Genomic DNA, 23,572 nt, shown 5'->3' on the forward strand with positions numbered 1-23,572 from the left:
TGCTGAGTTCCTCTAACAGTTTGTGTGTTTTGCTTTGTATTCCCTTCATCTGGAGAATTCAGCGTTTTACAAGTATTACTCCTTCTCCCTGCCCCACCTCCTTATTCTGGTTTATTTCTCATTCCTCTCCAGTCCTGATGAAGGGTTTCAGCCTGAAACATCAACAGTTTATTACTCTCCATTAATGCTTCACAATCAGCTGAGTTTCTCCAGCTGTTTGTGTGTGTGCCTCAAGATTTTCAGCATCTGCAGGATCTCCTGTGTTTAGAAGTGGTACTTCTCTCTATTTGCCTGTTCAATATTTGGCATTCACATCTCCACGGCTCTTGATATGCATCTAAGACTTTCTTCTTCCTTCTTAGGATTGAGAATGACTAGGTTCCATCAAGTGCAAAATTCTCTTTAATGCAGGATAGCTGTGGCACACCAACCACCACATAGCTGGGACAAAGCAAAACCTTTGGGCCAATGGCAAGATGGTAATAAAATCCAAATAACTAACACTAACACACACATACAGATGTACTCTAGCTATCAAGAAACCATGAACACAGTCACATAGTCTTGTACACACTTTTCCTCAGTTTTCCTTCTTCTCCCACTTTCTAAAAGTACATTCCTTGGTCTCCTTCATTTGACCCCATTCCCATAACTGGTTCCCTCGTCTTCACACTCCCTCAGTCACTATCCCTTGCTGCCCTCCATTCTACATCTCCTTGCCAGTTCCCTCTACCTAAAACTCTCAACTCTCATGGACCTAGTCTCTAGCTGTCAACTGCCCACTCTCTCCAAGATGGAGGCTGCCCACTAACAAGTTGTGGCTCACTCCCCAAATGCCTGCCCCTACCTATATCCGATCCCAATAGCTAGGTTAACTCAGGCCTGCAGTCTTGCCCAGAAAACCTGACTGCCCATAAAGACTTTGGAAAATCTTCATCCTGATGGTGCTCAATGTTAGCAGACTGCGACCTCTAGCTGGGTGTGATTTCCCTACTGGAGTTGGATCCATCCTGCAGGAATCAGAGCTTCTCCTCAGAAGAAATAATGAACATAGCCTCAGGGAGTTCATTTACACCCCTTATTTTAAGTGACCCTGGTCCCTCTTTCATGCTCTTTTAAGTCATTCATTGCTAAGAATGACATCTACTTATTTCCGAAGCAACTATTAAAGTAGAACAGGTCTTTAGCCTCTGTGACACTATGCTTGTAAACTTACACATTCACATAGCCACACTTACCCATTTTCTGTCCCCTAATTGTAGTCATACTTATACAACAGGGAACAGGCACCTTGGTCCACACCAGTCATTAAACACGCATTTACACCATGAGGTAATGTTGCAGCTCTATAAAATTCTGATTAAGAGTATTGCATTCAGTTCTGGTTGACTCATTTTAGGAAGGAATTTTTTTTATAAAAAGAGGTACAGCAGGGTAATAGGCCCTTCCAGCTAATGAGCCTGTGACTAATTACCTTACTGACCCATACGTCTATGAAATGTGGGCGGAGCCCAGAGCATCAGGAGGAAATCCACCTGATCACAGGGAGAACATGCAAACTCCTTATAGCAGCGAGAATTGAACCCAGGTCCCAGGGTCTGTAAAGCGTTACACCGACTGCTACACTACCATGCTACTTATGATGCGAAAGCTTTAGAGAGGGTGCAGAGGAGAATTAACAGAACACTGCCTAGATTAGACATGATGTCTTATGAGGAAAGGTTGGGCAAGCTCGGGGCTTTTCTCTTTGGAGTGAAGGAGGATGAGAGGTGATTTAGTAGAAGTGTACAGGATAGTAAAGAGGCATAGACCGAGTGGACAGTCAGCATGCTTGTCCTCGGATGACAATGACTAATATGAGAGGGCACATTTTGAAGGAGATTGGTGGAAGTTATGGGGTGGGGGGTGTGGAAGTCAGAGAAGCCAGAGGTAGTATTTTTAAACACACAGAGAGCGGTAAGTGCATGGAACACACTGTGGGAGATGGTGGTAAAAGGTAGATACATCAGGGATATTTAAGAGACCCTTAGATAGGCAAATAGATGAAAGAGTTATGGGCTACATGGGAGGGAAGGGTTAGATTGATCTTGGAGCAGGTTAAAATGTCAGCTCAACATCATGAACTGAAGGGTCAGTGCTGTCCTGTTTATGTTCTATTTCACTAAAAACATTTTATGTTCCTCACACACTGCACTAAACTCACCCCAGATCTGACCACTCACCCACAAACTAGGTGTAATTTAACTATGGCCAATTAACATACAACTGTTGATCTTTGAAATGTGGGAGGAAAAGAGAGCACCTGGAGAAAACCAACATGCTCAGAGGGAGGTTGCACCAAATCCACATAGAGCACAGTGCAACTCAGGATTGAACCTGGGTCACCAGAGTCATGAGGCAGCAGCTCAACTAATTGTGGTACTGTGCCAACCTTAGCTCTGCCTACTCTTACCACTATGGGGTGCTCCACTTATCATATGCTATGTGTGTGTTTCATCAGGATGCAGTCACGCTACACATTTCTGAAAGAGTAAACCCAGTTCTACAAAAGTTGAGTGTGGTTAAACACAAATATATCAAACTAATTGCTCGAACTCCACTCTGGATTGCCTTAACTTTACAATTTGTTTTTGAATTCAGCATGAAGTACCCCTGTGAAAACTATACTTTTAGTACATATAAAATCAGTATGTGTACACAACACTCGACAATGCCCACCATCTCCCTCCTTCTTTCCTTGCTTCTAGGGTCCACTGTCCTCTTCCATCAGGTTCCTTCTCCCCTTTTACCTCTTCCACCCATCACTTCCCAGCCTTTCACTTCATCCCCCTCCCCCCATCCACCCACCTCCCCCTTCACCTATCACTTGCCAGACTGTACTCCTTCCCCTTCCCCCACCTTCTTATTCCACTTCTTCCCCCTTCCTTTCAAGTCCTGATGAAGACTCAGCTTAAAATACTGTGTATTCTCACCACTGATGCTGCCTGATCTGCTGAGTTTTTCTAGTATTTTGTGCGTTACTCTGGATTCTAGCATCTGCAGAATCACGTGTCTATTATTTTTTCCCATTTGTCCTGGTTTCATTTCCTTCATTATAGATATTGTACCAGTATTTTCCCTGCCATTGATGATAGGCTAACAAGTTAATCATTCTCTCTTTTCCCTCTCCTTACTTTCTAAAATAGTGAGGTCGCTTTTGTTACCTTCAATTCATATTTGTTACCTAATAATCCAGAGCATATAGAACCTTGGAGAAAATAAGCATAGCAAACACTGGCTATATAAAAAAAATCACATCTTTCAAAACTCTAGGTGTTATCTTTTGGAACTCCAAAAACTAATTGAAAGAAAAAAAAACACAGGAGCCAAGGATATGGTCTACTCTTAAGTTTTACTTTTACTTACATGCATCATGGTGGCGTAATGACATATGCCATTTACGTACTTTTACATATAAACTGTAATTTGTAAACAAAGAATGCTTAGTCGAATATTTAAATTACTCGAATATTACTTACATATCAAATACACAACACTCCTCCCTGCTTAGTTATAAACTCCAACACAATATAGAATGTATCTCAACTCAAATATGTAACTTTTGCTCTCTAGTCATCCTATATGCACAGTATACTTATAATACAACCTCTCTATAGACGTCCACAGCAGAGTAAATTTTAAATTGTCCCATTCAAGCCTAAAGATTTAATTGCTATGAAAGGTTTCTTCCTCTTGTGGAATAACGTCTTTCCTGACAAGGGTCACTCTGCTTCGCAAGAGAGATGTGTAGCAGTGAAACAATCTCAGGTTCTGGGGCCTTTTCTGTGGTGGTTGTAGGAATTGATTCTGGGACTGCAGGAAATGGTTCTGACAGTTCTGGACACCTTTCTTCTCTAACAACTGATTTTGCTCCTCTTAACTGGTCAATGTACTGACTCCAGGTGACATCAGACACAATCTTCCTATGTAGGACAGTGGTCCAGGACAGTCCTTAATCTTTCCAAGTACGCACTTCTGATCACCTCTGTAGTCCCTCACCAGGGCTGCTTGTCTAGGAGTGAAACATCAAACTTCCTTGTTTGAGGAGCCCTCAATTTGTCTCAGCTGCTTGTCCTGCGTACTCCTCCTGAGATTGGGTTTGAGGAGATCCAAGCATGAACGCAAAGACAACCCAGGAACAGCATAGCTGTGGAGTTGTTAGTTGTGGAGTGTGTTGCATTGCAATATGCAAGGAGGAACTTGGCATGCTTCTGATTCAGTGTGTAGTATGTTCTACTGATATTGCTCACAGTGCATTCTTTAGACTCTGGGCAAACCTTTCCACTAAGCCATTCAAAGCTAGGTGGTACAGTACAGATGGAATATGTCTTATTCCATTCATCTTCAGGGATGACTGAAACTGTTCCACACAAATTGTGGTGCATTGTCACTGACTGAGTGTTCTGGAACACTAGTCCTTGGGCAGAGGCTTTTTAACACATCAATAGTGTGTCAAACTATGGTGGCAGCTATTGGGAACACCTCTGGCCACTTTGTAGCTGCATCCACTACTACCAAGAAATTTGTGGCCTTGAATGGTCCGGCAAAATCCACATGAATCCTCTCCCAGGGCAATGCAGGCTATTCCCGGGGTTGGAGAGGCGCTACTCTTGGAATCTTCTGGACATGCTGGCAGACCAAACAGTGCATGGCAAGCTGCTCGATCTGCTGATCCGTACCAGGCCACCAGACAAAGCTTCAAGCCAGCGCTTTCATTTTGATCACACTTAGATACCTGGCATGTAGCTCCTCCAACACTTTAGCTCTCAGCTTGGATGGTAAAACGCTCAATCCCCACATAAAGCAACCCGTGTCAAGGGCAAGTTCATCCCTGTGCTGGTAAAAATGGGGTGCTTGTTCGGGTTGCTGTGTAGACCCAAGGCAGTCAGGGCTCTTCTCTGATTTCCCTTTGGATCACCTCTGCCATAATAGGGAGACTTCTGATTTGCATCAGGGAGAAAACAGTGCATCAAGAGGAATGTCCTCTTTTGTAAGGTTTTCAGGCATTTCCTTTTTCAATAGTTGTTGGGACAATCCATCAGCAATTCCATGACTAGCTGTCTTCTTGAATTCAATCTCTTAATGGTGTCCTCCAAGAAACAAAGCCCATCTCTTCATTCATACTACCGCTGTTAACAGAACACCCTCCTGTGGATTGAAAATGGACACCAATGGTTGATGATCAGTAATGAGGTAAACTCTTTCCCATGCAGGTACTGGTTGAAACATTTAACACATCAAACCAAACTCATGGCCTCTCTGTCAATCTGTGCATCATTTTCCTCTACAACAGTACGGGAATGTGATGCAAAGGTTGTAGTGCATTTCTTTCCATTACTCATGACTGCAACTGGAGAAGCACCACAGTTAATCTTCACCTGACGTTGTGGATCATAATCTGTGAGTACAGTGTCTGAAGTCACCATTCCTTTTGTTTTTTGGAAAGCCACCTCACGATGCTTTGTCTGCCACCAATTCTTCCTGATCTGTAGTAATGAGGTGAAGAGGTGGAGCACGGTGGCCAGGTTTGGAAGGAATCTGTTATAGTAATTGACAAATCCTAAAAAGGACCACAACTGTGACATGTCTTTTAGCCTCGAGGGATCAACCACCACTTGAATTTTCTCAGCACATTTGTGTAAACTTGTGTGCCAATGGTGTGACCACAGTAAGCAATGCTTGGTTTAAAGAATTCATATGGTGTGTCTCCTAATCTTTTTAAACATTTTTTTTTTTTAGGATTTTGGAGATGTTCCTTATCATCCTCATTGGTAACAATGATGTCATCTAGGTAACTCTGAGTGCCTGGACAGCCTTGTAACTCCTGGTCTATAGCTTTCTGCCACTGTGCAGATGCAGATGCTAATGCTACTCCAAAAATACACCTATTATAGCGATAAAGCCTTTTGCAAGTGTTTATATTAAGGAACACTTTGGCATCTTCTTAAATCTCTATTTATAGGTAGACCTCAACTAAGTTCACTTCGCTAAAGTATTTCCCTTCAGAAAGGTTTGCAAAGATATCTTCTACAATGGGCAGAGGGTACTGATCTAATATATCTCTCTAGCTATTGAGGGGAAGACATATTGCTAGTCTCCTGTTAGTTTTCACATTGTTAATTTCAGGGCTACATCGTTTTGTGTCACTCTCATCATCAACATGTTTTTTTTCCATTAACAGCATGTAGATTAGTGCTCTTCTTGACCCTGTGTAGTCCATTTATTTTTGTCTGTACTTGATCTTGGTATGTATCCTACTTTGTTGCATTTTCTTTAAGCTTTGCCTTTAAACTTGCATTGGTCTGCTGTACGTGAGTCCCTGCCACAATGGTAATACAACCTGTTCAGCCAGGCAGGTTTCTGATTAGACACTGCAATTCAGTTCATGCTCACTTTCCTACCTGACTGCAACTCAATTGTGTCTCTGGCTGCTGTTTTCATTGATACAGCGATTTCAAATACTCTTTTAAATGGGAGTAGTTCTTCAGTTAGGAACCAGTTTTGAATGTTTTTTGGTAACATTCCACAATCTAAACAATCTCTCAGTGCACCAGTGCATCACTGAACTGACAATGCTCAGGCAATTCCCCCAATTCATCCACAAAAGATGAAATGAACTCCCCTTACTTTTGATTCAATTTATGAACTCTAAGGTGTTTTGCAATCAACAGTGCTTTCAGTTCTGAATGTTCCTGCATTAAGTTATGCATGGCATCAGCAAAGCTTATTTTGGCTGGTTTGGTTGGAGCAGTCAAACCTCTAAGCAAACTGTATGCTTTCCTCCTTTTATACTCAGCACTTGCACTCAGTTTTCACTGGTTATTTCATTTTTTTGCTTTAAGACACTGCTCAATTCATTCAGTATACATCATCCATTTATCTATTGTGCAATCGAACATATCTATCTTTCTGATGTGGCAAGTTATTTATGCTTTTTTAAAATTTATTATTATCACCCAGTACAAAAGCAGTAGTTCAACAGCATCAAAAGAGGCTAGAGACAAATAAAAGCTCTTTTTAAAAAAAAAGTCCAAGGAGAAATGATTTTCACTATACAGTTAACATGAATTGTGAAAAAATCAACAAAGCAATAGAAAAGAATAATGAGGTAACAGAAGGGAATGCTAAACTTGCAAATGAACCAATGCTGAAAATGTTTATGAATACATTGAGGTACTTAAATTTAAAATGAAGACAAGATTGTAATCAGTAAGCAAATGACAGACTTGTTAATACTTGATATACATTTCTACAGTGGGCAAGAAGATATTTCAATGCTATATTCCAAATTGACTAATTTGAATATCCTCCAGAAAAACTGAACAAACATGTGTTTCCATGATGGCCAATGCAGCAGAATTCCTGTTGCACAGCTCAGTCCCTGAATACCCATAATACTAGATGTAGCACGTGTTAAATAAAGGCTAATGATGTGATGTGTTTAGGTCCTAACATTTTCATTTTTCCTGATTTTCAGATCACATGAGAATCTTCTGCCACAAAAAAAGGCATATCTATTTGCACACTATTGCTAATACTGAGAGCAATAATGTTCTAATAGCTATTTCCTCATTGTTGCCTGTAAGAAAGCTCGCACGCAGCTCGGATTAACTTTGTTGTTCCCTTTGCTTTGTTTCTTCTTTTAAGCGCCTGGTCTCTTTGCCTAACACAGATGGATGGTAACATGAGGATACTGGCTGAGTGAAGCTGCCGAGCAACACTGCCAGGCAACTTTTCCTTCAACACAACACACACACACTGAAATCACATGTATCATGAATGCAAATGATACAGAGAGGACAATAGCTGGGTGGAGTCAGCTGCCAACATAAAGTGAAACAAAACATCTTGCATGACTATTTAAGGTTAAATGAGAGTCTGATGTTGATGAAAAGACTGATGCCTTTGAACAGCACATTAATTCCAAGATGTGTGATATCTTAAAGTATTAGACCACAGGGCAGGGTGGACTCAGTATTTATTCAAGTCTCCATGCTACTTAATTTTGTTAATTATTCTGTAAAATTTCATGATGCTTTAGCATCCTTTAGAAACATTATAAGCCAATCAGTTTTATACTGTCATAATCCTTTTCACCCTATTCTGAATCCATTCAACTGTAAAATTGTGGTTTTGGGGCATGAAAAGCAATCATACTGAACTAATACCTTACAATCTATCGTCAACATTTATGTCTAATGCTTAATCCAGTTAGTTCTTCAGGGGTTTCAGACATATTAAGTTTGGAGAATGGTATATAGTTACTTCATGAGAATGAGCTTGGAAACACACGGGTGTCCAAATGAAAGGAAATGGACCTCATTTCCTTATCTCCAGACACTGGCAGTGTTTGTGTTTTTAATCTTGCTTCATCATGATCCATATCAACTTTCCAGTGTAAGTAAACATGTATGGTGCCTGATAACCAACTGTCTTGGCAATGATGCATTTAATAACTGTCAGGTAAAATCGAAAGGAAGAAGTTGAAAGTTTTTTTATTACATTTTATCTATATTTTTGATTTTTATGCCATGTAGTTCATAACCAATGCAATGTTACTATTTATTTTGAGAGGACTAGAATAGGAAAAGCAAAGATGGGATGCCAAGGCTTTGATTAGATCACATTTGTACAGTTTTGGGCCCCATATCTGAAAAAAGATATGCTCACATTGGAGGGGATTCAAATAGTAGATAATTAACGTGGGGATGAAAGGGTTAATGCATGAAGAGCTTTTGATGACCCTGGGCTTGTCGTTGCCGGAGTTTAAAAGGACGATGATCTCACTGAAACTTGCCAAATATTGAAAGGCCTAAATAGAGTGGACTTGGAGAGGATGCTTCAAGTAGCAGGAAAGTCTAAGACCAGATGGCACAGCCTCAAAATAAAAGAACATCCACTTAGAACAGAGATGAGGAGGAATTCCTTTAGTTGGTGGGTAGTGAACCTACGGCATTCATTGCCACAGGCACCTGTGGAAGCCAAGTCATGGGGTATATGTAAAGCAGAAGTTGATAGGCTCTTGATTAGTAAGGGTGTCTATTGCTAAGGGAAAGGAGTTGAGAATGAAAATATATCTGCCATAATCATATGGCGGAGAGGACTCAATGGGCCAAAAAGGCTCATTTCTGCTTCTATGCTTTATCATCTAATCTCTTGAATATAGATCTACCCTTTTGCTTTAAGCTCCTTTCACATTTTCCATGAGAGATTCTGAGCACATCCCTCAGACCACATACCCGCTGACATGAGTAGTCATTCTCTACTAAACACTGGGCAGTATTTAACAACACTGACCAGAGGCCCAGCAGGAACTAACAGCAAACAAACAGTGATCCATTCCCACACACTCACTTCTGTGGCTAATGAACAGGACAGTTTTCCCCAAAACTCAATGGAACTGCTGCCTCAGGCAGATATTTGCTTCACTTGATGATATTTATGTGGTATTTATTCCTGTATAACACTTGCAGATGTTATACATGATTATTGGCACACCAGATACATTATCTGCTGTTTTTAATTGGCCTCTCTAACTAGATAAAATAGGCTTTCTATTTCGATGGGGCTAGTTGGAGAAAAAAGTTCTTAAACAGTAACATCTTAATTCACATGAAGCCCCTGCCCAAATCACAAAATTCAGTTTCTCCCCTGGCCTGTATTCTATTTTTGAGGACGTTGCTTGCTGGAAGAGTTCCACAGGTTTGGGGCACCCTCCAGTATTTCACTTAGTGATGATTCATTGTACCCAAGCAACAGAACCTACTTAAATGTAGGAGGTTATCTCAATTGAGTGATCCTGTTTTTTTTTTGCCTCATGTTCACATGTATTTTCCAGAAGAGACTACGTAACACTGAACATGAACAGAAAATCTATTCTATTTCATTCTTTATTCTTCTGGTTAGAAACCCTGTGTAGCACCTCAAATTGTCAAAAGGCCGAAATCAGTTCAGTTTAAAACAGGCTATCAACCCAAATGCAAAAGCAGTTTAGCATGACAGTGCAATTTTTCCAACTAATCTATCAAAATCTCCAACAGCACTTTTAATTGATTTCACTGTATTACTCTTTACAAATTTGACCAAGTTACCAATGATTGCAGAGCTCTCAAGACCAGCACATGCAAAAGTAAGGCCAGACAAATCTACACCCAGTTGTACAAGCCCCAGATCTGCAGCAACAGGTACAATGGATTAAAGCAATTTTTTTTTATCCTTATTAGTTACTTCGGAGATCACAGAATAAGAGTAAAAGTATATCACTTTAATTAAAAATGCAACACCTTATAGAACACTAGGTTACCTGCCCACAGTCTCATTATTTATGAGACTGACTATGCATTTTTTAAAAATCAACCTGTTGACTGAACAACTATTGTCTCGACTATGGTTAGTTACATGTCTAGAATCCAACTGTATGTCTGGAATGCAATTAATGTCAAATCTCTTTCAGTGCTGGTTGCTTTTAACATTCACTTCATATAGAAACACACAAAATGCTGGAGGAACACAGTAGGTCAGGCAGTATCTATGGAAATGAATAAACATTCAACATTTCAGGCCAAGACCCTTCTTCAGGACACTTATTACAGTACCATTTGCTAAGTGGTGAAAGCCTTGTTAAACAGAGACAATCAGCATGATTTTACCTGGAGAAAATAAAACCAGTACAGATTCCCATTTCCCACTGCAATTATAAGGCTTCCAGTTCAAATTTAAACTTGGGATTCCCCACCTTTTGAAGAGTTAGATAGGTTCCTTATTTCACATAAATGGGTGGAGATCTAATCTTGACCTTTCACTTCAGCTCTCTTCCAGGAAAGAAGTCCAGTAAAAGCGGGATTTTTTTTTAAAATAAAGGTAATAATTTAAGAATAAGAAGAGCAGCATGAGCTGCCTTAATGACCATTACCCAGTAGCACTCACAGCTACATTGATTAAATGCTTTGAGAGGTCGGTTATGGCTAGAATGAGCTCCTGCTTCAGCAAGGACCTGGACCCACTGCCATTTGCCTATCAGCACAATAGGTCTACAGCAGACACAACCTCAGTGGCTCTTCATACAGCCTAGATCACCTGGACAATACAAACACCCATGTCAGGATGCTGTTCGTTGACTATAGTTCGGAGTTTAACACCATCATTCCCACAATCCTGATCAATAAGTTTCAGAACCTAGGCCTCTGAACCTCCCTCTGCAATTGGATCCTTGACTTCCTAACCAGAAGAACACAATCTGCGTACCTCCTCCTCACTGATGATCAACACTGGCGCACCTCAGGGGTGTGTGCTTAGCCCATAGTTTTACTCTCTCTATACCCATGACTGTGTTGGGAGGTATAGCTCAAATATCATATATAAGTTTGCTGATGATTCAACCATTGTTGTTAGAACCTCAGACAGAGATGGGAGGGCATACAGCAGCAAGATATACCAGCACTCTATGTCAGTAAGACGAAAGAGTTGATTGTGGACTTTGGGAAAGGTAAGACGAGGGAACACAAATCAATCTTCATAGAGGGATCAGAAGTGGAGAGAGTGAGCAATTTCAAGTTCCTGGATGTCAAGATCTCTGAGAATCTAACCTGATCCCAACATATCGATGCAACTATAGAGAAGGAAAGACAGCAACTTATACTTTATTAGTTTGAAGAGATTTGGTTTGTCAACTAAAACACTTGAAAACTTGTGTTATAGATGTACCACGGAGAGCATTCTGACAGGCAGCATCAATGTCTGGTATGATGAGGATGGGGGTAGGGGGGTCTACTGCATAGGACCAAAAGAAGCTGGAGAAAGTTGTAAAATTAGTCAGCTCCATCTTGAGTACTAGCCTCCATAGTATCCAAGAAATTCTTCAAGGAGCAATGCCTCAGAAAGGCAACATCCATTATTAAAGACCCCTAACACCAGGGCATTCCCTCTTCTCATTGTTATTGTCAGGGAGGAGGTACAGAAGCCTGAAGGCACACACTCAGTGATTCAGGAACAGCTTCTTCCCCTCTGCCATACGATTCCTAAATAGACATTGAACCCATGACCACTACCTCATTTTTTAAAAAATATATTATTTCTGTTTTTTGCATTATTTTTAATCTATACAATATATATTTGCTGTAATTACTTTTTTTCTTCTGTCTACATTATCATGTATTGCATTTACTGCTGCTAAGTTAACAAATTTCACAACACATGCCAGTTATATTAAGCCTAATTCTGATTCTAATTTAAAGATAAACACAAGAGATTCTGCAAAAGCTGGAAATTTGGAACAACTGACACAAAATGTTGGAAGTAGTCAACAGGTCAAGCAGCATTGATGGACTGGAATAAACATTTGAAGTTTTGGGCCAGAATCTTTCATCGTAGCTTAAAGATGCAAGCTTTAGAGACTACTGACAAAACACCAAAAAATTCTCAGTAGTGTTATAACAGTGGGACTTTTGCCAATGTGATACTTGCATTCCTACATTTTTTTTTAAAAGAACAAGTATAACTACATTTGAAAATGTGGAAATAGGAGATTTGATTCATTGGGATTAACAAATAAAAACTAAACAAATTCAAAACCATCTTCTTCCTTTTGCCACTGAAATGAGATTATATCCTAAAGTTGTGAAGTATTTCATCACAGCCAGTTGGATAAAAGATTCAGTTTCATCAAATCTTTAGAGTGGACCCGTCTTGATCTTGTCAACATTAGTGAGTCAAGGAGTTGTAAAGGATGGGAAAAGTCTTTTACCCAATCATTCTGCACCACTCTGGTTACTCCATTACATGAAGGATGTGCAGTCTGTGAAAAAAGGTGCAGGAGAGGTTTACCTGGATGCTGCCTGGATTAGAGGGTATTCACTATAACGAAAGGTTGGACAAACTTGGGTCATTCTCCTTAGAGTGTCAAAGGCTTTTAAAATTAGGAGAGGCATAGACAGGGGATAGGATAGACAGTCAGAATTCTTCCCCCAGGATAGAAATGTCAAATATCAGAGGTTGGGGAGCGGCAATGTGAGGGACAGGTTACTTTCTTTAAACACAGAGAATGGTAGGTACCTGGAATGGGTTACCAGGAGTAGTAGTGGAAGGAGGCAGCCTTGTGGAGGCTTTTAGATAGTCATATGAATGAGGAGAATAGATAAGAGGGATGTGATGATACACAGGAATAAGACAACTGAATCAAGGCTACCAGAAAATCGTGGACTGAATGGTCTACCCAGTGCTAAACTGTTCTTCACTTAACTATCAATTGCCTATCTATCATCATCAGGTGCCATGCCCAGCTTGAGCTTTGACTGCCATGGCCCACACACTCCTGTTTCAGGTCAAGTGGATCAATTCATTGGTATTCATTTCCAGTTCTCTGGCTGCTGTCTCCATCATCATTTGTCTTTGTCTTCCTCTTGCTTTCTTCCCTTCAATCTTTCCCATAATTACCGTGCATTCTAACTCCTCTTTCCTAATCACATGTCCAATGAAGTTATGTTGCCTTTTCATGATCTCATACATTATTTCTCTTCATGACATTCTCGTTAGATATTTGTTTCGTCCATGATATTCTTTGCATCCTCCTCAAAAACCACATCTCTGCTGCTACAATTCGTTCCCTCATGTTACTAGATATTTTCCAACATTCTGAGCCATATAACATTACTGGATAAACGTAACATTTCCGTACTCTGAGGCAGGTTGTCATGCCCAATTTAGTATTGGTCAGTATACTCTTCATTCTCGTAAAGGAGTCTTTTGCCATCCCTATTCTTCTTTTGATGTCCATGTTGCACCTGCCATATGATGTCACCCAGCTTCCTAAGTAGCAAAAGTTCTGTACTTGTTTTATGCCTATCTATATTACGTAGTCCCATTTCCAAGCATTATACCTTTCAATGCCAAGGCCTAGTTACCTTTCCTAAAGAGAAAAAACATTGCACTATCCATGCCTCTTAATTTTGTGTAACGCAATCAGATTTCCTTTCAACACTCAAGAAGTAAAGCTGATTGACTGTCTAGTCTCCTCAAACATTCTATTCAAGGCACAATCCTAATAATTTTGCTTTTCACCCTATCTAGTATAATCACAATGTTTCTATAACGTGGAGACCAGTATTGCACACAGCCAGTCATGCCCTAATTAATGATTTATACAATTGTATCATAACCTCCCTGCTCTTGAACACACTGCCCTAGCTAATGAAGGTAAGTATCCGGTTTATCTGAACCACCTCATTAACATGTGCTTCAGAGTTCCCTGAACATTTACACCAAGGTCCTCTACTTATCAGGACCTCCTGGGGATCTACCATCCACCGTGTACTTCTGAGCTCTACATGCTCCTGAAATGCACTACCGCACTTCAGATAAAAGTCCATTTATAAATTTTCTGCCCTTCCAACAACATCAATGTCTACTGGCAGACTACCCTCACCGTCAGCACCAATCTTCCTGTCATTTGAAAACTTGTTGATCATACTTCCTAGATTCACATCCAAGTCAATAATAAAGTCAACAACCAACAATGCTCCCAACATCTAACCCTGTAGTACATCATTGGTCACAGGTAGTTTTTTTGTGACTGTAGACCTTTTAAATCACCCTGTGCCTCCATTCTCCAAGCTAATTTTGGATCCAATTTGAACCTCACTGGACCAATTACCAATATAGACCCAAGTCAAAGAACAAACTGAAGGCTACATATAGACTAAACAGCACAGTTACCTCGCAATGCTAAAGACCCAAATTCAAACATGACCTCAGGTGTTGACTCTGTAGAGTTGGCACGTTCTTTCTCTGACCTGGTGTATTTCCTCCCAAATTCAAAAGATGTACGGGTTTTTAAGTTGATTGGACACTCTAAATTGCCTTTGGTGTGTAAGTGTGCGGCAGAATCCAGAGGGAGACGATGACAATGTAGAGAGAATAATAAATGGGGGCAACATGAATGTTGAATCAGAATAGGGTTTAATATCACCGGCATATTTTGTGAAATTTGTTAACTTAGTGGCAGCAGTTCAATACATGATAATATAGAAAAATAAGTCAATCAATTACAGTAAGTATATATGCATATTAAATAGTTAAATTAAAAATAGTGCAATAGCAGAAATATTAAAAGTGAGGTAGTATTCAAGTGCTGAATGTCTATTTAGGAATTGGATGGCAGAGGGGAAGAAATTGTTCCTGAATCACTGAGTGTGCACCTTCAGGCTTCTGTACCTCCTACCTGATGATAACAATGAGAAGAGGGTATGTCCTGGGTGACAGGGGTCTTTAATGATGGACGTTGCCTTCCTGAAGCATCACGCCTTGAAGATGTCTTGGATACCACATAAGCTCGTACCCAAGATGGAGCTGACTAACTTTACAACCTTCTGTAGCTTCTTTTGATCCTGTGCAGTAGCCAACCCCCCCCCCCATACCAGACAGTGATGCAGCCTCTCAGTATGCTTTCCATGTTACATCTGTAGAAGTTTTTGAGTGTCTTAGTTGACAAACCAAATCTCCACAAATTCCTAATGAAATATAGCCGCTGTCTTGCCTTCTTTATAGTTGCATCGATATGTTGGGACCAGGTTAGATCCTCAAGGATCTTGACACCCAGGAACTTGGAATTGCTCACCCTCTCCACTTCTGATCCTCTGCGAGGAGTGGTTCATGTTCCCTCATCCTACCCATTCTGTTGGTGATTGCCTTCAACTCAGCGGGCCGAAGGGCCTGATTCAGTGGTGTATAGTTTACCTCTTTAAAATTGTACCACAACATCAATGCGCTTACTCACCTCCTCCAAAAAAAATTCAAATTAGTAAGGTAGGAACTACATTTTAAAAAAAAGCCATGCTAATGTTGCTTGTGTAGTCCCCGTCCTTCCAAGTACAGATAACATGTGCCTTAGAATTATTCCTCAGTAATTTCCCTACCAGTCACGTTAAGATTCAACAGCTTATAATTACCCAGGTTATCCTCACTTCATATCCCATTGTCCTCCAGTCACCTTACAACTCTTCTATAATAAGAAAAATATTGAAAATATTCAGCAGAGCCCTAGTAATCTCCTCCCAGCCTGGTGTACACCCCAACAAGGCCTTGGGGACGTATCCATGTTTAAACCGAAAATGAAATCTAATGCTCTCTATATTTCTGTCATAATTCATTCTAGAACGCAGTCGTGCTCCTTCCTGAATACCTTGAGAAATCAGAACTTTTAAGCTTCATGAATTCAACTAATCGACAGAAAGTGATTAAAATTTTCAGCAGAAGACAACTGATTTTAACGTTATATATGCAACTTGAGACTTAAATGCACCCTACAAAAGCAAATACATATTCTGGAAATTAAGATTCTCTCACTCACTGCTCTTCCAAAGCCTTGTTTCTCCAAGAGACTCATAACTAACAGTTCTTGTGCAGGAGAGGGGAATAATCAGTAAAGTTTCATCATCTGTATTAAATGATCTAGTTTAGATTTCATATTTCATTTATGTAAATTATTAATGCAGATGGATTTTTTGCATCTGTCCAAATGATGCAGTTTCTGTGTCTACAGTACCACATGGATCATACATTTACAAGGTACGAGCATCTAGTTTTGCTCTGGGAGTAAATCAATATGCATGAATTTCATATTCTACTTTATACTCAAACCTTAGCAATTTAGAGTCCCAGGCTAAAGAATCTTGCACAAAGCAAATATTCCAAAAAAAAGTTGTTCCACATCATGAAAAGAGGCATTTAAAATATACAAGATCCCATAGGAGAAGCAGATTTGATTCCTCGCCCTCTTTAGTTAGGTTCTGTCTTCACATTAACATTTTTTGTGTACCCAGAGGTGCTGCTAGGCAGTGAGACCAGTTCCGCTGGCACAAAAGCAAATGGAGGCAGGAGAGTCTGCTGACTTGCATATTGGTTGGAAATGAGCAAAGGAAATAATCCTTGCAAAGTGCAGGTGTTTAAACATTATTTTACATTACTATACTGAAAGCTGTCTTGGTGACTTAGCAATTTATAAGTATAAAACTGCCGCAAATGGGCAGAAGGAGATCAGTAAACATGCACAAAAGAACAGGATAAATTGTCTGCAAGTGGAACACCATCTAGAATAAAAATTGGCAAGTATAGGTTGTGCCGTCAATCATTCCTCAGCAGAACTGCTTTGATCCAACACAAATTTATTTTTTCTTATCCACCAGATATTGAAACAGAGAACATATTTTACTAAAGCTCTGCTCTGTAATGAAATAAAATGGGAGTTCTGGCTCGGTAGAAATGCACTTTCAAAAGATGTACAGTATCTGGTGCCCTCATTTGGTAGCTCCTGACCTTGCTTCATCTCGTCATCTCAAAGATCTTGCTCTTTATTCATTACAGCAATTACTTTGCTGGAGGCAACAGTGAAATAAGACAGGACGAGACTGACTCAGTGACAAGGTAGCAACACACTTGTCTCCATAACAGTGGCTGCAGATCTGAGTATCAGCAAGGCCACCATTCCCCAGGAAGATTTCTACAGATATTCACATCCAGAAATAATATTCAATAAGTATGCAAAGAGTCTGGAATTCCTAGAGACGTCAATGCAAGGGAATAATAATTTGCCTGGTTTCAAGTCCCGCACCAGCAGTGGGTACTCATATAGCAGCCACCAGCTCGTGGCAAAGCAGATTCCGAATGTTCCAACAACATGCACTAATCCTAATCTTGAGAAGTGGCTCCTATTGAGCAAATGCAAAATTTTAATCACTTCTTAAGAGTTGCTTTCCTTAAGGTCTCTCTCAATGAGTATGCCAACTGAGCACAGAATATTTGTGAGCTGCAAAACATTGCCATAAATATACAATTTAGTTCGGGGGGTGGGAGGAACTCAAGTGCAACATGTTTTTTTTAATTAAAAGTGGTCTCTTAATTGAAAAAAGGACAACATTCTCAACTAAAGGGGTATGTAATCAGATCGGGTTTAATATCATTGGCATACATTATTAAACTTATTGTTATGTGGCAGCAGTACATTACAATACACAGTAATTAAATTAAAGTAGTATATATACTTTTTTTAAAAAGTTATATTAAATACGTAGTGCAAAAGGAGAGTGTAAAAAAAGAAAAAAATCGTGAGGTGTTGTTCATGGGTTCAATGTCCATTCAGAAATCTGATGGCAGAGGGCAAGCTGTTCCTGATTTGTGGAATGAGTGCCTTCAAGCTGGACGGTGGGGGCCCCTGATGATGGATTTTGCTTTCTTGTGGCAGCGCTCGTGCTTAATGGTGAGGAGAGCGTTTTCTGTGATGTACTGGTCAGTATCCACGACTTTTTGTAGGCTTTTCTATTCTTGGACGTTGGTAGGACCAGGCTGTGATGCAACCAGTCAAGAAACACTTACACATAACAGAACATCATTCCAGTCTCCCACTTTTTAGGGGCAGGGTCCTCAGTCCAGCTCCCTAACACAAAGCAGAAGGGAAACAATGGGCTCAATTTCTCAGCGTACGCTTATGAAGTCACTGGAGCATCTCCCTTTCAGAATTTTTTTTAAATGAACAGTTTTCACTCTGCAAGGAAGTCATTAACTCAATGTATCCCCACAGGCTTAATCTTCCCTACATGTTTTCAGGTCTATATCCTGCTTCTGTTTTCTTCCCATGCCCTTACTCCCTGCTTTTCAGACTACTTCATCTGGAGTACCTGGTTTTCTAATCACTTCTATTTTCACATAAATGCTGACATTTCTTTAATTAATGATTCTTATGATCGTTTATCTTTTTGCCTTCATTATATACTTGGAAACAAAGGTAGAAACACACTTTGTCTTCTATCCATGATCTTATTTTTAATTCTATATCTGCTACAATCCAGTTTGTTATTTTCATTGATCGCATATCATTTTCTCATTTTATAACAGAAGCTTTCTTCTGTCTTATAGTAGTAATCTTTTTGAGACTCAGGCTACTGTCTGATGATTATTTCACCCCAGCTGTTCTCATTAATGACTTCTGACATTATTCTATTACCATTCTTAATATGCTCATTACACAAAGCATCTGTTGTTGTTATTGTTCCATTCTGATCACATCACAATGCCCTCTAATGAAGATCTATACAAAGAAAGGAGGGGCAAAAAAAAACTTGCAAGATCCTGGTAGGTCCCATTTAGATCAGCAATAATTTGAGGGAGCTCTGCTCTAATCAGAGGTACCAATGCTAAAGAGATCCTCAAAATAAGATTTCAATAAAATCCATTTACAGAAGGTGTTCATTTGTAAAAACACATGGCTAAAAGCTGCAGGTTGCTTCCTGACTTGGAATAGACAAATGGATATAATGCCCTCTTTTTCCCCCACCATCTATAATGGATTATTTACAGCCGAGCCAGAAACAACAGAGAGGCAGTGACCACTGTAGTATTGATAAAAGACAAGAAAGGTTTTTTTTTTGCACAGAGATACACAGATGCTGGAGCTTCTATAAGACGAAGATGATCTTGATGTCAATAGCTCTGTTCTGCTTTTAAGAAGTGTCTGAAGAGCCACTCCATAAAGGGACAGCCATTCAGACCCCTATACATTGAAAATGCTAAGAATTCCCTGGAACAAAATGCAAGATACAGAACAATGATTTTAGGAGCTAGCTTTGCAAATGAGGGCATTATGAAAGGTCAGAAGAGTTACTACAAACAGGAATGTCATAACATTAACAAAGAAAGAAGCCAGTTAGCGCCTTAGATCATTCATGTTCTGCTACTGTAACTTCACTTGAACAAAAACCCAAAAGTGCAGCAAGGAAATGGGGTGACTGGTTTTGGTTTTGGTTTTTGGGAAAGAGGGAATGTTGAGTAAATTTAAGTCCCGGGAGTCAAACCATTAAAGGATGGTCTGCTAACAAAAATTGAAAGAATCTGTTCAGAGAAGGTTTAAGTAGCAATGCACAGAATTAAAAGCTAGCGTTAATGCTGAAATTGCAATTGCACTATATTTACCTTCAGTCAAATACAACCAAATATTACAAAGGTATTAATAAAGTCAAAAGCTCAGAAATTCAAAAAGTGGGCAGCAAAAGAGCTCTCTCTGTAAAATTACAAATGTACTTTATCTTATTCTTACACCCCTCCTAATCAAGAGTTCTAAGTAATACTAACTCAACTCTTCAGAATATTATTCCAGACTTGTATTATCTATTCAAAGCATTCACTAGTAATCACAATAAAAAGTCAACCACACATTCTCAGCCATGCCAAATAGGATCAATTTGATGTTTTTAAATGCATTTTTCCTATTGAAAGTTTCAACTATGCGGGTTAGTTTGGAAACTGCAAGTTATATGGACTTGCTATCCTACTTAGGTGCTGGGTGTACATCATTAAGTTTATTCAGCAATTTTTCAAAAGGATCTTTTAGTTACGGACTATCCAACTTATTCTATATATACGTATACACACACACACACATCAGGAGGAGGATACATAGCATTCATGACAGGACCACCAGACTCAAAAACAGTTACTTTCTCCAAGTAGTAAGGCTGATTAACACTTCCACCTACTAACCCACCCCTTCACACCTCCCATAACCACTACTTTATCATTTCCTGTCAGAGTCACCTTGTGTATAGACACGCCTCTGCCTTGCATCACTTTATGGGCATATAATTAATCTTTATATATAAGCTATATATTTATATTTGTTGTGTTTCTTATACTTGTGCTATTTATCATATTGCGTTTTTGTGCAGCATCGGATCCAGAGTAACAACTTTTTCATTCTCCTTCACACTCGTGTACTGGAGATGATAGTAAACAATCTTGAACATCTTGATAATTCAATGGTCAACCTTCATGAACCATGGGATATGATGGTGCACCGAGTTTCTTAAAGTGAATTTTCTCCAAAATAAGATTTCAATTGCAAACCCTTAAGACACAAGAGATGGCAGATGCTGCAGCCCAAAACAAAAAAAAAAGAAACTAGCTTCTGGAGTATCTCAGTGAGTCAGATAACATCTGTGGAGAATTCCACCAACAGGTCATTTTTTGCTGTAAATTGCGAAGTGTCTAAATCTGGATGATTGAAAACAAAAGATTATTTCTATCCAATGATCAATTCCTAATACCTCATATGAAGAAATAATATCAGAAATTGAGGGCAAGGCTGTTGACTGATGTACTGAAATCCTGAAATGTGTTATCATAATGAAAACAGTGTGGTGAGATACTTGATAATCTTTTGACTGCAATAATCAATTAGCATTTGCTGTTTGCTTGGAGCTAGAGAGAAGAAATAGAATTTCTGGCAGATGATCTTACATTTAAGATGTGCCCTAGCTTCTGTTGGTACAAAGGCAACATTTAATTGTCTTCAGACATAAATTTGGAACATGGATTTGTATCTCCTATGACTGGCATTGACTTGCAAAAGAAAAAGTCCATACTACACATTAAACGTAAACCTGGCACTTCAGGGCAGATAATTTTCACCGAATTCTACAAGTATTATTGTGATACCACTGTGGGGAAATACATAAATGTTGGAAAGCTTAAAATATTGGTTAGAGTAAATATTGGGTAATTATTCTTGTTAAATAACATTGAAGATCAGTAATCAACGCATAAGAAACATCTTGGCCTATAGCCGGTAATTATAAAAGTACCTTCATTTGAATCATACAAGTACCGTGTAGCACAGCTTCAAATGCTAGAGTGGAAATATGTTGTGAAATTTTTAGTTACAGTACTTAAATCACTAACATTTCCATGAATTACCTTCCCAAATACAAAATACCTTATAGTCATAAATTCACAGCTTCAAAATATTTTGCTTCATATTTTATATGATTATAGTACATTTGTTGTTGTATTACTTACAATAAACAATAGAGACAGTTGACTGAAATCAGCCAGGCTGCTTAAAGCGTCCACTGTAAAACATAGGTGATCTGTCTACTGTGATAAAAGATTTAGTGACTTAATTCTGGTTGTGCAGAACACAACAGTGTAAATACTGTTAAACTGTGTATCCAATATTCCAATCAAATATCATAATAAGCATTAAAAAATCGAAGTTTTGTTGCATTCACTACTCATTTCTACTTCCTGCTAACATTCTGTATAACAATAAGCAATGGAAATTGATCAACAAAAGCTTGTGGTTTGAAAAGTGACAGCAGAGTCATTTGTCCTTTAAGGGTAGATGAGATGCACACATATATTGTAATTGGTGAACACTTTGATGCAACTGTAATAACTCAATGTATACTGTGGCTGTAATAGCACCTGTCAGAATGTTAATGCGCATTTCAAAATGGGTTTAGCTCTCGACACCAAAAAGACCAGAGTGATTTATATTGGTCACCCAAAGAGATCTCCAGGCTCAGGTCTTAGTGCATTTATATTTATTAGGTGATTTTTTTAACGGGCAAAACAAAAGACAAATGGCTTAAGATTTTCTTTAAGATTCCATATTTCAAGAGAGCAACAGGGTAAAGGCATAAAGCAGGTGCGCATCGCATTTCTCATCACCCTATTGCATCTTAGCTCTCTGCAAGGAGCCGTACGGAAGGAGGTTCATTTCAATAAAGTGAATTGTAAACTGTTCACGGTGCAGCACTCCGGGGAAAGTCTTTTTTATTATTATTATAAGCGGTGATGGGCGGTGGAATTTGACCACGTTACCCTATCATTCTCTACGCCTATTTTGTTAATAAGAACAAAAAGGGGCAGAAAAAAAATGTCACGGTGCAAATTTACATCATCGCAGGTCGGAGCTGGCTGCGAACAAGGATTTCGCTCACTCAGGATGTTAATAGCCATCAGTGTGTGTGCCTGAACTCCGGTTCCGAGCCACAGAACACCGAGGCTGTGAAGAACACGACTGTCCGGAGTGATGCCCATTAAACACTAGGGCAGCCGGATAGATGGTTATTACAGGGGGGGAAACATAGAACCATTTGCTAGCGAACTGACATTGAAAGGATGATTGCTGCGAAACAAATTAGAACAGTGATGATTTCTTTCTCGCACACATTAAAACAAATGAAGTGGTAAGTGTTTGGGGCTAGGCATCCAGAGCAAACAAACCAAATGCATCAACGAGAACAGCAGAAATGTTACTCAACTCACACAGACAAAAAAAAAGAGAGGATAAAACTTCGGGCAAAGTCAGAGCCACCGTGACAGTTCGTGCATTCGGCCTGCTGCTTGTCAGAAGAACCCCCAAAATCAAATGCAGGAAAAAACATTGGACTTACTGCCGCCGAGTGCGGGAAGAGAGCGAGCGGCGTCCCGACCGCCCGTCCAGCTCCAGCGCACAAGCTGGGGCGTCTGCACAGCGCCAGCCCAGGACTCGCGCGCGCCTGATCGACGGCTCCGTGCTCCAATGGGAGGTGCCGGGGGCGGGGCGATGTTTCGGGCTGGGCCAATCGATTGGTCAGGGCTCTTGGGAACAAGTGTTTCCCGCCAACACCCCGAGGGATCCGAAAGGCACGAAGGAGGCGCGATTGGTAATGGGTGGGAACTGCTATTGACTTTCAAATCAGAGGCTTCGATCTGCTTCCTACAACGA

At 39.8% G+C, this 23,572-nt stretch overlaps 1 protein-coding gene across 6 annotated transcripts in view; it reads right to left on the minus strand.

Annotated features, from left to right (window-relative positions):
- sema6d (semaphorin 6D) overlaps nt 1–23,341 on the minus strand; it is a 357,509-nt gene extending 334,168 nt beyond the window's left edge. For 3 of the 6 annotated variants that reach the window (XM_072278177.1, XM_072278174.1, XM_072278176.1), the window contains exon 1: nt 23,259–23,341. The gene's annotated coding sequence lies outside the window, so the exon portion shown is untranslated. The remainder of the gene's footprint in view (nt 1–23,258) is intronic. The other 3 variants (XM_072278178.1, XM_072278190.1, XM_072278175.1) reach the window with 3 other exon arrangements.
- Nucleotides 23,342–23,572: the final 231 nt, after the last annotated feature.

The sequence above is a fragment of the Mobula birostris genome, chromosome 14 (genome assembly GCF_030028105.1).
Source record: "Mobula birostris isolate sMobBir1 chromosome 14, sMobBir1.hap1, whole genome shotgun sequence".
NCBI classification, from domain to species: domain Eukaryota; kingdom Metazoa; phylum Chordata; class Chondrichthyes; order Myliobatiformes; family Myliobatidae; genus Mobula; species Mobula birostris.